This window comes from Sardina pilchardus, chromosome 14 (genome assembly GCF_963854185.1).
Source record: "Sardina pilchardus chromosome 14, fSarPil1.1, whole genome shotgun sequence".
Lineage (NCBI taxonomy): Eukaryota > Metazoa > Chordata > Actinopteri > Clupeiformes > Clupeidae > Sardina > Sardina pilchardus.
Window position 1 is genome coordinate 32100420 of NC_085007.1, and position 13941 is coordinate 32114360.

The 13941-nt window shown below is 42.2% G+C and overlaps 1 long non-coding RNA gene across 1 annotated transcript; it reads right to left on the bottom strand.

The window, feature by feature from the left end:
- Positions 1–12053: 12053 nt before the first annotated feature.
- Positions 12054–13640, bottom strand: LOC134101383 (uncharacterized). Its single transcript, XR_009941371.1, has 3 exons — positions 12983–13640; positions 12243–12382; positions 12054–12154 (listed from the first exon to the last, which is right to left on the bottom strand). It is a non-coding gene; the product is annotated as an uncharacterized LOC134101383 (long non-coding RNA).
- Positions 13641–13941: the final 301 nt, after the last annotated feature.

A 13941-nucleotide genomic window follows, 5' to 3' on the forward strand; every position in this document is an offset into this window, starting at 1 on the left:
AGCCGTTCGAAGTAAACGTGGAAGTAAACAGGAAGAAAGTGAATTTCGAAGTTGACACAGGATGCAGTGTGAGTGTTATGAATGAGACAACATTTCATAAGATGTGGAAAGAGAACAAACGTCCACAGCTGAAGAAGACTAAACTTTCACTGAGGTCTTATACAGGAGAGAAAATTAAAGTAGTGGGAGTAGCAGATGTGGAAGTGACCTATGCACAGCAAGTGAAAACATTGCCCCTAGTGGTAGTAAAGCAGTGGCGGTTGCTGCTCATTGGAATAGGGGAAGCTCTGATCAAAATGGTCAACTATTAAATTAATATTATTGCTGCTATATTGTTATTTGAGGGGGAAATATATCCTAAAACAGAATAGACCAAACAGTAGACGAATCCGGCGCTGGATTCGTCAGATACGTAGGGTTCTGAGACATTGCAGCTGGCTTGGTTAGATTAGAACTAAGCTTACATTTTACCAGTTCACTTTGGGGGGTTAAATATGCTATTTGGTAGCCTACTAGAGTTATAGTACGTGACTATTCTACGTTCATATGCCTTGCTGTTTTATTTGGAATCTCCCATGGTGGGGAATGCTATCAAATAGCTTATAAAATTCAAGTAAACATTAGCAATTTAGCCAAGCAACACAGTTATTATAGCGAGCTATGTGGCTAGCCTACAACTTAGCCTAAATACACAACTGAAACAAATGCAAATCACAAACTCTGTAACTCCACATTACGGTTTTATTGATAGGATATGTTGTGTACAACATGCAATAGAATTAAAAATGTGAGCCTTGCCTCTCGAGTTCACCTGCCAACCCTGTAAGGTTCCGTAACTTTCACGCATCCCTGAACTTGAAACCAGAGCCCGTCTCTGTTGAAACTTCCTGTGCAATCGCGAAATATGCTTGTCAATCAAGAAAAATGACGGTTCCTCCAATCATCATACAGAAGCTCGGCATCCGAGCCATCCCACTGTCCCATTCACCCCCAGAGAGGCCGGGCTTCCCTGGATATGACGATTTTGCGGCGTTTATCCAATATTAATCTAGCTTTTCCTGCCTTGAGACCAGCCCACCCGTAGTGCCATCGAAGTCCAGTGAGGCCGAGCCTCTATGGGGATTTTAATGGATCGTGTCGTCACAGCAATGCATTAGACGTGCGAAATCACGATAGATGACAGGCAAAACCTTGTTGCAAAACGAAACTATAACGATATAGCCATGAAGTTGAACACGTTTTTAGCATGTTCTAGTTGGAATATTAGGCTTGCTAATGTAGCTCATAATAGGCATTATTTCATGCAATTTTCCGTGATATTTTAGAGGAGGCTGAGCCTCCCCTGCACTCAATGAGCAATCGCCTCTGTAGTAAAGGGTACTGGACCTAGCTTGTTAGGAAGAGGATGGCTAGAGACTCTCAAGCTGAAGTGGGACGAGATAAACATGTGAGAACAGAGACACAAGGGCTACAGCATGTGCTCTCAAAGCATGAAGATGTTTTCAAAGAAGAGTTAGGCATGTTGAAAGGCATGAAAGCAACAATTAGAGTGTCTGTTGAAGCCTGTCCTAAGTTCTACCGGCCCGCTCAGTTCCGTATGCCATGAGGGCAAAAGTAGAAGAGGAGTTAGAGAGACTACTGAGGGAGAACATTATAGAACCAGTCAAGTATGCTGAATGGGCAGCACCCATCGTACCTGTCCTGAAACCGGATGCTTCTGTCAGGATTTGTGGCGATTACAAACTGACTGTAAATAGCGCCTCCTCGCTAGAGCAATACCCTATTCCCCGTGTGGAAGACTTGTTTAACACACTTACAGGAGGGAAACAGTTGTCCAAGCTTGATTTAAGTCATGCGTATCAACAGATTGTGATGGATGACGAATCCAAGAAATACCTAACAGTAAACACTCACCGTGGCCTGTTCACCTACAATAGGCTCACTTTCGGAGTATCTTCCGCTCCGGCAATTTTCCAGCGAACAATGGAAAGTTGCTTGGTGTTGGCATGCGACGCCTCACCATATGGAGTAGGCACCGTGCTGTCTCATGTCATGGAAGATGGCAGCGAGAAACCATTAGGCTTTATGTCGCGCACACTGACACCAGCCGAGAAGCGATATTCACAACTTGATAAAGAGGGGTTAGCCATCATGTTCGGCATTAAGAGGTTCCATAAGTACATCTATGGGCGAACATTTACAATCAGCACCGACCACAAACCGCTAATATCGCTTTTCCATGAAAAGAAGCCTGTGCCGCAGATGGGGTCACCGAGAGTGCAACGGTGGGCAACACTGCTGAGAGCTTATGAGTATAAAATCATTTGCAAACCAGGCAAGGAACACGCAAACGCTGACGCGTTGAGCAGGTTGCCTCTGCCACAAACGGATGAAGAGGATAACATAGAGAAAGTCCTTATGCTGGATGTATTGGAAGATCCACCAATCACGACAGCTCAAGTGAAGCAGTGGACGAACAAAGATGAGACTCTTTCTCAAGTGCTACTCTGGTGTCTGAAGGGATGGCCAAACGAGGTCGACACAGCATTCATACCCTACAGCCAGAGGAAGCTGGAGCTTAGTGTTAGAGATGGATGTGTACTCTGGGGGGCGAGAGTGGTTGTTCCGAAGAAGGGAAGGGACGGCATCTTGAAACAGCTGCATGATACGCACCCAGGCATATCCAGAATGAAGGGCTTAGCACGCTCGTATGTGTGGTGGCCAGGGATGGATTCCGATATCGAAAAGGAAGTCCAGTCCTGCCACACCTGTCAAGAAAATAGTAAATGTCCAGCTGGGGCGCCGCTTCATCCATGGGAGTGGCCTGAGACACCATGGAGTAGACTGCATATTGATTACGCAGGTCCTCACCTTGGTAAGATGTTCCTTGTTATTGTCGATGCACACTCCAAGTGGATTGATGTATATCAAACAAACAGTGCAACCAGTCAAGTTACTATTGAAAAACTAAGACAGTGCTTTAGCACACATGGTCTACCGCAGTTAACACTAGAAGCGCCGGGCCGCTCTGACCCACTTATACCTAGAAGTGCCGAGCCCCGGTCATTTGACCGCTTTGACGACCTACTAGAAGCGCCGTGCTGGTGTGAACTACTTAAAGCGCGGTGAGGCGGTCAAATGACCGCTGAGTCCTTAGACTGGGACGCTGTCACTTACACATAATGATAGCTAGATGGCGCTTCGTGCACAAATCAAATCGTTTGGTCATAGATTCAGTTTGCACTAAGCCATGTCTTATTCGTGTCAAACCGTGTTGATAGTCTGTGGTTGTTTCATTATGACATACAGCACGTTTGAGGTAGGCTATCTGTTCATTTATTTGTGTTGTTTGAGGTAAAAACTCTGGAAGAGTTATTGAACAAACCTTAAGCAAACTTGACTTTAAACTTTTTCGTAGTATTTATTTTATATAGGCCTATTTCGTTTTTAATAAATATGAATATTAGTTTTTAATATTTTGGATATTGTTATAAAGATGATTAAATCAATGTCACACACGGTAGTTTGAGTGCAGTTAATCTACGAATAGGCTATAACATTCAGTTATCGGCTGAAAATAATCAAGTCGTTGCACCTAGTCATAAATGTAGGCTACCGTCAGAACGATCCAAAAAAGTGCTGAAACGTTGACCATTGTGATTCAAAATTGACTTGCCTATTGCTGTGACAGATAACAGTTTTGTTTTGGAGTCGTGGGAGAGAGACGTAGCGGGCTTCTGCGATTTTTTCCGAGGGAATAGTGCTTTGGAAGGCTAATAATAAGGTTAATAATTCCTCCCAATAATATCAAGCTTTACACATGCAGTTTAATAAAAACAACTATCTAATCGTAAATTGTTTTTGAACGAGTTGTAACTGGCAGCTTTAGACCTTTAGACACTCTTTAGGGGAGTCTAACAACAAAGTCTACCTCCCTGCCCCCACTGAAGTTTCCCTTGCCGTGAATGTTTTGGCCAAAACTTCGAATTTCAGCTGAAAATAATTTGTACACACGTAGGCTGTGTAAAAATCTTGTAGGGATCTTGTAGGGTCTAGCTACCTCGGAGGGGGGGAGATAGAGAGCAGCTATGCTGAGCAGGCATAGGCGCGAGAATTAAAAATTATGAGTGAAAGATATTATCCGTTTGGGAATGTGTAGACTATGTTTTGATGTCTGCTGAAAAAAAAGCTTTAGGCCTATTGTTTCTACAATGTACGCTACTTCTATGTGAATTCGTGATTCGGGATTGAGACACACATTTTAACAAGTTGAGGCGGCAGAGCTGTAGCCCATTAGAGCTTCAGCCCCTACGCCCAAAAGTTGCCGGTTCGATCCCCGACCTGTGTATGAGAAAAGTCCTTTTGAGCAAGGCATCAATAAAGTATATTCTATTCTATTATTTTCTATTCACACAACTACACGCACGCTGGCGAATTCGAACATTCTGAAACGCGCATATGCGATGAAACATGATTGCGCATTCTTCCACGAGTTGCATGTAAACAACAAACCAGCCTACAGCCTGGCAGGGGGCAGAGAGAGGGGGTGGGGAGGCAGCTGAGTTGTCTATGCCGCAGTGATGTCTGTAGCCTAAGATCATGTCCACACGTAGCAAAACGACCCCCCCCTCCGTGAACTGGTTAGACGTGTATGGGGGAGAGGGAATGATCGATTTCCAATAGGCTGCAGCCGCCAAAGTTTTCATGGCTGATAATGGCTTTAGTTGCCACTTCATGTACAGAACATGCAACTGAGTCCTGTGTAGCCTATCGTAGCAACGAGCACAATACTGATGTGGTGTATCCAGTGGGAATCGTTTATAGGCTATCGTTTATTTTTCGCGTGTGTCTCTATGATATAATTATTTTTAGATGCAAAAAGTCTTAGGCTTAGCCAAAGTTTGTCAGATGGCGGCTGAATTTGGATTAGAAAATGATTGGCTGGCGAAATTATTTTTTGTTAAATACTGTAAACAGTATTGTGATTCATCCGTTTATTTCAGATAGTTTGTTATTAAAAACCATTAACAAAAAATAATTGTTTGTCGACGTTGAAAAACGGTCAGGGAATTCAGTCAATATGAGCTGCTATATTTCGCTCCTGCCGAGTTGTGAACCCGAGCATCCGGCGCAGGCAGGGGTGTTAAAGAGACCCTATGCAACTTTTTCGTAGTCATAAAATCGCTTAGAAATCGTTGTTTTGCTTGACTGACCAGTTTTATCGAAAACAGTCACATTTCCTCCCGCCCCTAGTGTCCCTATCCGCTAATTACAACCTTGCAACTTTCTGATAAACGATCGTTTGCTGTTTACATCTGGAAGTCAGAGACGCGAAAGGAACAAGAAGAACCACGCTTGCAATTTATATATTTATATATAGCCTATATATGTATAAATATACACGCTAAAGCTGTCAGGGAAGCTCTGCAGAGAAATATGCAAGCATAAAACGAGCGAGAACGAAAAACGAAACCGAAACCAGAGATGAAATCGCCAATCCTGCATTATTCCTCTTTAATGCTGCGCCACTTGACATTTGATAGGCTATACTTTCGGATAGGTGTTTGACGTGACGTAACTCAGTCAGTCCAGCAAATATGTAAGAAAATGCTTATACATTAGTCTGAGCTTTAAAAGATAGCCTACAAATAAAAGATAAGATGTAGCCTACAACTATGAATATACGTAGGCATACGCGCCCTACGTACATAAATAGGCTACGACGAAAATATTTTTTACACATGTAGGCCTGCCTAATAGAACGTCGCAAACTCGCATTTTACCACTGTAAATCGCCTCCACAGACTATGCCATGTAAATGAAAAATAGTTATTAAAATAAATCACATATATAATACATATTGCACATATATAAACTATATGTTTATGGTAAAATATTATTCTCATGCCCGACTGACAGGAAACCCTTGCGACATCTGCTGTGAGAAAAGAGAATAGCAGCCTGGACAAACATGGCCGAACGTGAGACAACATACATACAGACGGCATCTCGTCATACTCATGGTTCCCGCCCCCAGTTACCGTGGTTACCATGGCTGAAACATCCCCGTGGGGGAAACATTCGTTTCCACTGCATGCAATCTAATGGAGGTGGACGGTGTGAGTACAGAAAACACCTTTAAAAAGATTAAATATTTTAACAAAGATCAATAAACGGCTAAACCACGTTTGGACTGATGGTTATCTCTGTATCACCGAGGTTAAGAGTAACATTAAGTTCCCTCATTTTGCTAATTCCAGTTAAATAGCCAGAACTGTCTCGAGTACACCCATTGTAGAACTGGTGTCAATGGCCGGACTGAGTAGCTCGGTATAGCAAGCAAAGTCTTATGGCATAACACCACATACACATAAGTTGCATCTAAATGTATTCTCACATTAATGTACATTTCCTACAATGTCCATGGGAATAGTTTTAATACGTAATGTGTACGTTGGTTATGTTAAACTGATGATATTAAAGTTAGCTAGTTAGCAACCTAATGAAGCTACCATCGAATTATCTTCCAGCGAAGCTTGTCATCAAAATTGGGAAACTGAGAGTGAGTTAAGTTGTTAGCATACACTGGACAGTTAGGTAAACACAATTCCTTCACATCATTGTGTTCAGAAACAAGCAGAGCTGCATTTGAAAGTAAAACGAATATATAAAGTGTAACTGTTAGCGAGTTCGCCCATTCACTTTCACTGTGCGATGTTAGCATGTTTTCCCCCAGAGAGGGGGCGGCAACCATAGATATATGGGCGGCAACCTTCTAACCGTCTGTATCTATAGAGCTCCCCAGTCCCGCCCCTCCTCCGAGAGAGGTGCTTGTCCGGAAGTAAAATTCTCATTCATTTCTCCCATTGACTTCTGGAAAAATTCGGATATAAAGAGTTTTAGACCATGCCTTAGGCTAACCAGCTACGATGTGACTCATAAGCATATAACTTATAATTTCGAGTGAAAAAATGAACAGAAAATGTAAAAAAAGCGAAAGGTACAAGACTGTGTACATATCTTAAATTCCGAGATAGAGAACTCAAATCCCAGGATGCTTTGCAAACGTACACACATTTCCAACATTTGCAGCCTAAAGATAGTTTAACATGGTTCCATATTAATCTGAGAAAAGAAGATGATTACTTCCTACCGTTTCCATTGAGTAAATTCAACCTTCAAGATGAGAAAACCGTTATTTTTCGGAAGACCACACATCGGTCCTGATCAGCCCTGCAGCCATTTTAAGTTTTGAAGTTCCAGCGAGACGAAGCTGGACGATAGGCGCGGGAAAAGCTGAGTACAGTTTGTTTGGCATTGCCATGGCAACGGCGATCTCTACCAATCAAAGGCTCTGCTTTCACCAGTTTTACACGTTAGGGTGTCGGGTAGTGTAGTACTCTCTCGTTAAATCGTGAATAAAGCATTGTTTTCTCAAAACAAGGTTGATGCCCCGATTAACTTTTGACATCTATATGAGCAGGTATAATCGCTTAGTCACATCGTAGCTGGTTTTAAGTCTACCATGGACGGTTACGATGTTATGGCTTATTCTCCAATTGTCAATGGAGAAATTGTATTGGATTTTTACTTCCGGACAAGGCTGTGGGCGGGACTGGGGAGCTCTATAGTGTTGTCACATAAGTGAGCGCAAAATAGCTCTAAACTAGCTTGTGCCGGTGTGCTTTTGATCATGTAAAAATTCTGGGTGACAAAACACGCGTATTTAGGAAAAGTCGTGAGCGTAGGGTCCTGGAATTTAATCGAGTGAAAATATTTTTTTTTTTTGTAATCACTGCGGTCAAATGACCGCAGCCCGGCAGTTCTAGGTATATCTAGGTCAAACCTACGCGGCGCTTCTAGTAATACGCATCAGCGGTCAAATGACTGGCGCTTGGCGCTTCTAGTGTTAATAGTATCTGACAATGGGACTTGCTTTACAAGTCAAGAGTTTGAGACATTCCTGAAGCAGAACGGCATACAGCACAAGACATCTGCACCTTTCCATCCGGTGTCCAACGGCCTTGCGGAAAGAGCCGTTCAGACATTCAAACGAGGATTAAAGAAAACAAAAGGAGACACTTTAGAAACAAGGATCTCAAGATTTCTGTTCAATTACAGAATTACACCACAAACTACTACCGGATTGTCACCAGCTGAGATGCTCATGTCCAGAAGGCTGCGTTCAACATTGGATCTTCTACTGCCTGATGTGAAGTCAAAGATTCGTAAGAAACAACTCAAGCAGAAAGAACATCATGACACACACAGTAAGTGGAGGAGTTTCACTTCTGGTGATGATGTTTACATTCGTAACTACAGCCATGGACCCAAGTGGATACCAGCGGTTGTAGATGAGAACACAGGGCCTGTATCCTATACAGTACGGATAGGAGATGGACGCAACATGAGGCGTCATGTCGACCAGATCCGGAAACGGCACGCAACATTGAGCGACATATCCAGTCCAGAGGTGACGGTGGAGCCTTACAGTCTTCCGTTTCCAGAGCAAGCAGCGGAGGTCTTGCCTACAGACTCTGTCGTTCCAACTTCAGTAGGAGGGGAAGTGATTGAGACAGCCCAGACGGAGACAGCCCAGGTTCAACCTTCAGCTGGGAATTCACCAGAGGCGAGAGCAGAACCATCCAGAGGTGTGGACTCGAGTCATGTGACTTGGACTCGAGTCAGACTCGAGTCATGAATTTGATGACTTTAGACTCGACTTGACAAAATATAAAAAGACTTGCAACTCGACTTGGACTTTAACATCAATGACTCGGACTTTCACTTGGACTTGCGCCTATTGACTTTGCAAAGACTTGCTACTTCCCATAAAAAAAACGAAAGACAAAAAGATAAAATGTAGACACGGACTGATCTATCCTGTGCGTGAGACAATGCGCGTATTTGGCACAGAATTCAATCAAATCACTTACTGTAGCCTATATTGTTTTGATTCGACAGCGGCCAACCACGCGGAACAAGCTAGACAACACGCAGGGCCAGACAATGGACGTGAATGCGCCAGCAAAACGATACCTAAGATTATTTCGTTAATTCGTTTGCCTACAAAAATTATGTGGAGACCAACAAGAAACTAATGACTGTGTAGAACTTGTTAAATTCCTCCCAGCTTCATCCTAGCCTGCTTTTGACATATGCCTGGTAGGCTACTATGAAACCAAACTGGTAGCCTACCCTACTGATTCTGTTGTCTAATTGATGGATTTAACCACGATTAGGATTAGGTTTTTAAAAGGTGGAACATTTTCACCTCAAACATGCGCTGTATCATATAGCCACTGCGTCTTTTTGTGTAGCCTACATTCACATTAAATCCATTCCACTAACATTATCAGGAGGAGAATAGGCTACCATAACGTTTTATTTTGAGCACTGGTTGTTACTCATTGGATACATATCAAACTCCATGTCATGGTAGAGTAATTAAACATGACCAAGGAAAAAGTGAACGGGACAACAATGCCATGCCACGGTAACTTACCTAAATCATAGAAGTTAACATAGCAAGATATTTTCTATGACATCAGAAATATTTTCTTTACCTTGTCAGTTTTTTGAACATTCATTTTATTTAATGAAAACATATATCCTTGAACTATGTGTATTTTTCTAACGAATGAAACCTAATTACGTTCACGTACTTCTTAAAGTGACAGGCACTCAGTTATACCTACACACCACCCTGTAATATCATTAAAGACAAGTGTAATCAATATGAAGTTTTCAAATTACTGAATATTTTTAGCTATAAGTAATTATGCAGATCCTAAAATACTATAAATTGTTAACAAAATATGTCAAGTTTATGAATTCAAAATATGAAATAGACACAAGACACGCCATTTTGTGTGGACTGGAGGTTTGAGCAGAGACTAGGATTGCCACTGCTGTGAGTTATCTGTATCCCCCTTATGGCATACGGTTTTGCCTACATTTTTGTAATGTAATAAACATGGTCACACGTTATAAAACTATTACAGCTTGTGTAGGCCTATCAGTGGTTTCTTAACAAATTGAACACATATTTTAACACATAGGGCCTATATTTCATTGAGAATGTGCTAGAGATACCATTTGACATTTCTGCTAGACAGATTTGCATCTCAATCTCTCCAGCACACACAAATTCAATTGACAAAATACCTGTTTCACTCGATTTTTAAAAAGACTCGAAAGGACTCGAAAGTCAGACCGTAGGACTTCATCCAGTAGGTAGGAACCATCACTGGTGCTGCGCCACTCGGAGCGCACCAGGAACGCACCAGACAGACTCCAGATTACCTGAAAGACTTTGTAAGGCAGTAGTGAAATCCCTCAAGTAAGAGCAAGAATGCGCTCTGGGATTCACTGGAAGGATGGTAGTCCACCCACCTTCCTAGATGGTTCATTGTTTCAATGATGTTATGTAAAAAGAAAAAAAAGAAAAACACTTGTGAATAGGGTTGGGCGATGTCCCCTTAATTGGCATATGACGATGTGTACAGTAAAACATCGCGATGGACGATGATATCGTCGTGTGTGTGTGTGGGGGGGGGGGTTGTAAATAAATATATTATATTATAGGCTATATATGGCCTATATTAAATATTATATAGGCTATATGGCCTGGTGAAAGTGGACAGCTAAGAGACATACTGACTGGGCTACTGTGTGGAAGATCTGCTCCAAGAAAATCCTAGTAAGAGACCGACAGACAGCCAATCTAAACACCTGCTTACACCAACCAGCGGTACACATTGCCAGCATTCACAAAAAACCTCGCGGTCACTCATCTAAAATCTTGAATAGCCCAGTCTGTACCTAACTCATATGTTACGCATCCCACGTTATTAGGCTACGGGCTTGCCGACTATGAGGGCAGCAGAAAGTGAAAGTAGGCTGCGATCGCGCAGTCAAGTCGAATTAAATAACAGTTGAAGTAGCCTAGGCTAAACAACTTTTACAAATAGCCTAACGAATCCCGATTGCCACTTCGCTGCTGGGGCTCTTGCTAAAGGCAAATGCGTGAAATACAAGCATTACAGTGAAAGACGTAGGCTATAGCTTCTGATAACGATAACGAAATAAATGGTTTATTTTAACACGGTGGAGAATGACGCATTCGGCGCTTCAGTGTTGTAGCCTCGCAAGAAATTAGAGCTAGAATGTTCTAGTCATAGGCTAACAATAATAATTCATTTGCACTGTTTCATTCTTAAACATTATTAGGCTACATGTTTTGCGTTCAATGTAGGCTACACTGCGAGACATGTAGCCTAAAAAAGACAATAACACATTCACGTTGCAAGGAGGACTTATTTGAACAAGACGGTCTCAGACTAATATGTTTTTTTAATTTTGCACTGTTTGGCTGACAGCCTCTTAAGCACCCTACATGTGCATCAGTTCCAGGCTCAATTTCATTTCCAAGGAAAAGTTTTTATTTTTTTATATTTTAGCTTAGTCTGCAGTAGAAATAAGTGGGGGCGTGGCATCACGATGGTTGCTTTCCATCGTGATGTCTGTCAACCATCACGACGGACGATGATATCGTCCATCGGCACAACCCTACTTGTGAACGTTGCCATAGACATGGAATTTATTGTTAAGTTGTAGACAATTATCCTTTGAGAGACATTATAACAGTGTTTAATTCTTTAAGAGTGTCTAGGTTATTGATACAGTATGGCATATTTGCAATTTCACTGTTATGGTATCACAGTATGGTAATTGTGTAAGGTGACAGTTAATGGTTAAGCTCACCTGAGTAGCTTACTCTTAAGGGGGGAGGGATGTAGTATCCTGACTATTAATGTAAGGTCATGCAGTACCACCCCACGCCACTAGAGGTTAGGGTGGACTCTTAGAACTGATGACATGTTCTGATGACATGTTCCGTGATGCGTAGAGTAAATAGAAAAGACTGGCAAGTTAAGTTTGTGTAGCCTTCGGTACAATAAAGATCCTGAAATGAAATGGACAACTGGAAGTTCTTTATTTTAAGACGTTATCACAAAGCTCAAACATAAACATAAAGCAGTCTTTTGCCTCATCGTCCCCATTTAGTAACACCTGATGTCTGTCCTCTTCATGGACAAAACGGCTGGGCATGTTGACCTACACGGTCGGTTCCACTTACAGATGTAGTAGCCTGTGAAACAGAAACATAGGCTACTCACACATCAACAACTCTACTCTACAGAAGGTGTAAAACAATGTTAAAGTGTTTAAAATCCTACCTCCATGATGTACAGCATGTTGCATGTGGTTATGGTATGGCCCTTGAATTTATATTCATGGCCTGTGGAAAAGCTGCAGCACGGGCATCTCTATCCCCTCTAGATATTTCTCGTTGGCAGGACAGGAAGTGTGTTGGGTGCTGAAAACATTGACACATTATAAATGTTATTTAACATGATAGTAAAGGGGCTTATGCATGGACCTCACCTTATACAATACATAGGCCTATTTTCTGCGCATGCCATGCACATGCCATGCTACTGGCGTAATAAAAGTATTACTTTGAACATTAGCAGTATCTCTTGCAATGACTAAAACTATGCAGAGAGAATTATCAGGCTAATTTATCAAAGTGAAATGATAAAAGTACTACTTAGCTAACGTTAACGTTATGTAGATTGTCCAACACTGGAAACTGCAGCTTGTCAAGTTGAACACTCGCGCACTCGACAGTAAAGCTCACACTAATCTTGCAAATGTTTTAAAACGGGAAATGTACGTGTAGGTTTACACAGCGGGACAAATACAGCATGAACTAAATTTTACGAGATACATCTTTGCGGTTGGAAAAAGATATCGCCTGCTAAAGTTAAATTGACAAGATAACACCGCTTTTATCTACCGTATCAATCTATCTTACATTATACAACATGCAAGTAACATCAAATGTCATAGATATTTTAACCAGGTCAACGAAGCAATGTCGTTATGAGCATAAAAGTATGTATTTTTCACTTACCGCTGTAACGTTAGTCTGCCGTCCATAGTCAGTAGAAAAGCTGCTGTTCACGTTTGGGCATGTGACGTAAATCAACATGGCCGACTTGGATGTGGGCGGAGTTGGATATCCAACTTGCTTGTCCTGCAGTCTGCAGCCACAAGCTACTCCCCTAGGCCAGAACTCTTGTTCTGAGTAGCCTTACCAATTCCACATGGAGCAGCCAAATTACAAGAGTTTTAGAGCATGCCAAGTTGGTGAAAAAAGGCCAAACATGGAGCGTAAGAGGATTCCACTATAATAATAATAATAATAAATATAGCCGCAAGCGGCGATGGTGGGCCTGAGCACCTGCGGTGCGGACCTGTGACATTTCAGAATCTAACAAAGCAACACCTACTTGTTGGTGGGAATATGCATGAGCAAAACACATGCTAACCAAACTTGGTTAATTTTCATCAATGTATGTGTCAACCACAACAGACAATAGGCTAGGTGGCGCTATAGAGTCCCTTAGCCACACCCAAGGCCAGAGCTCTGTCTCTGACTAGCGGCAGCAATAACACACAAGCCTACCTAATTAGCCCGTTTCACGATGATGTCAGACGAAGCGTTGCTGGGTATCCTCCAGCATGTCCAGCCGCCAAATACTACAGAAGAAGAAGAAGTATTCATGGGTTTCATCAGGTCCCTTTCCACAGGTGTATACAATCAAGCACCTTGATTATCAATGCAGACTGCATGGTGCTTGATTAATACACCTGTGAAAAGGGACCTGATGAAACCCATGAATACTTCTTCTTCTTCTGTAGTATTTGGCGGCTGGACATGCCGGAGGATACCCAGCAACGCTTCGTCTGACATCACGTGAAAAGGGCTAATTGTAGTGAATGTATGTGTCAACCATAATAGACAACATGCTAGGTGGGGCTATAGAGTCCCTAAGCCCCACCCTAGGCCAGAGCTCTATCCCTGACTAG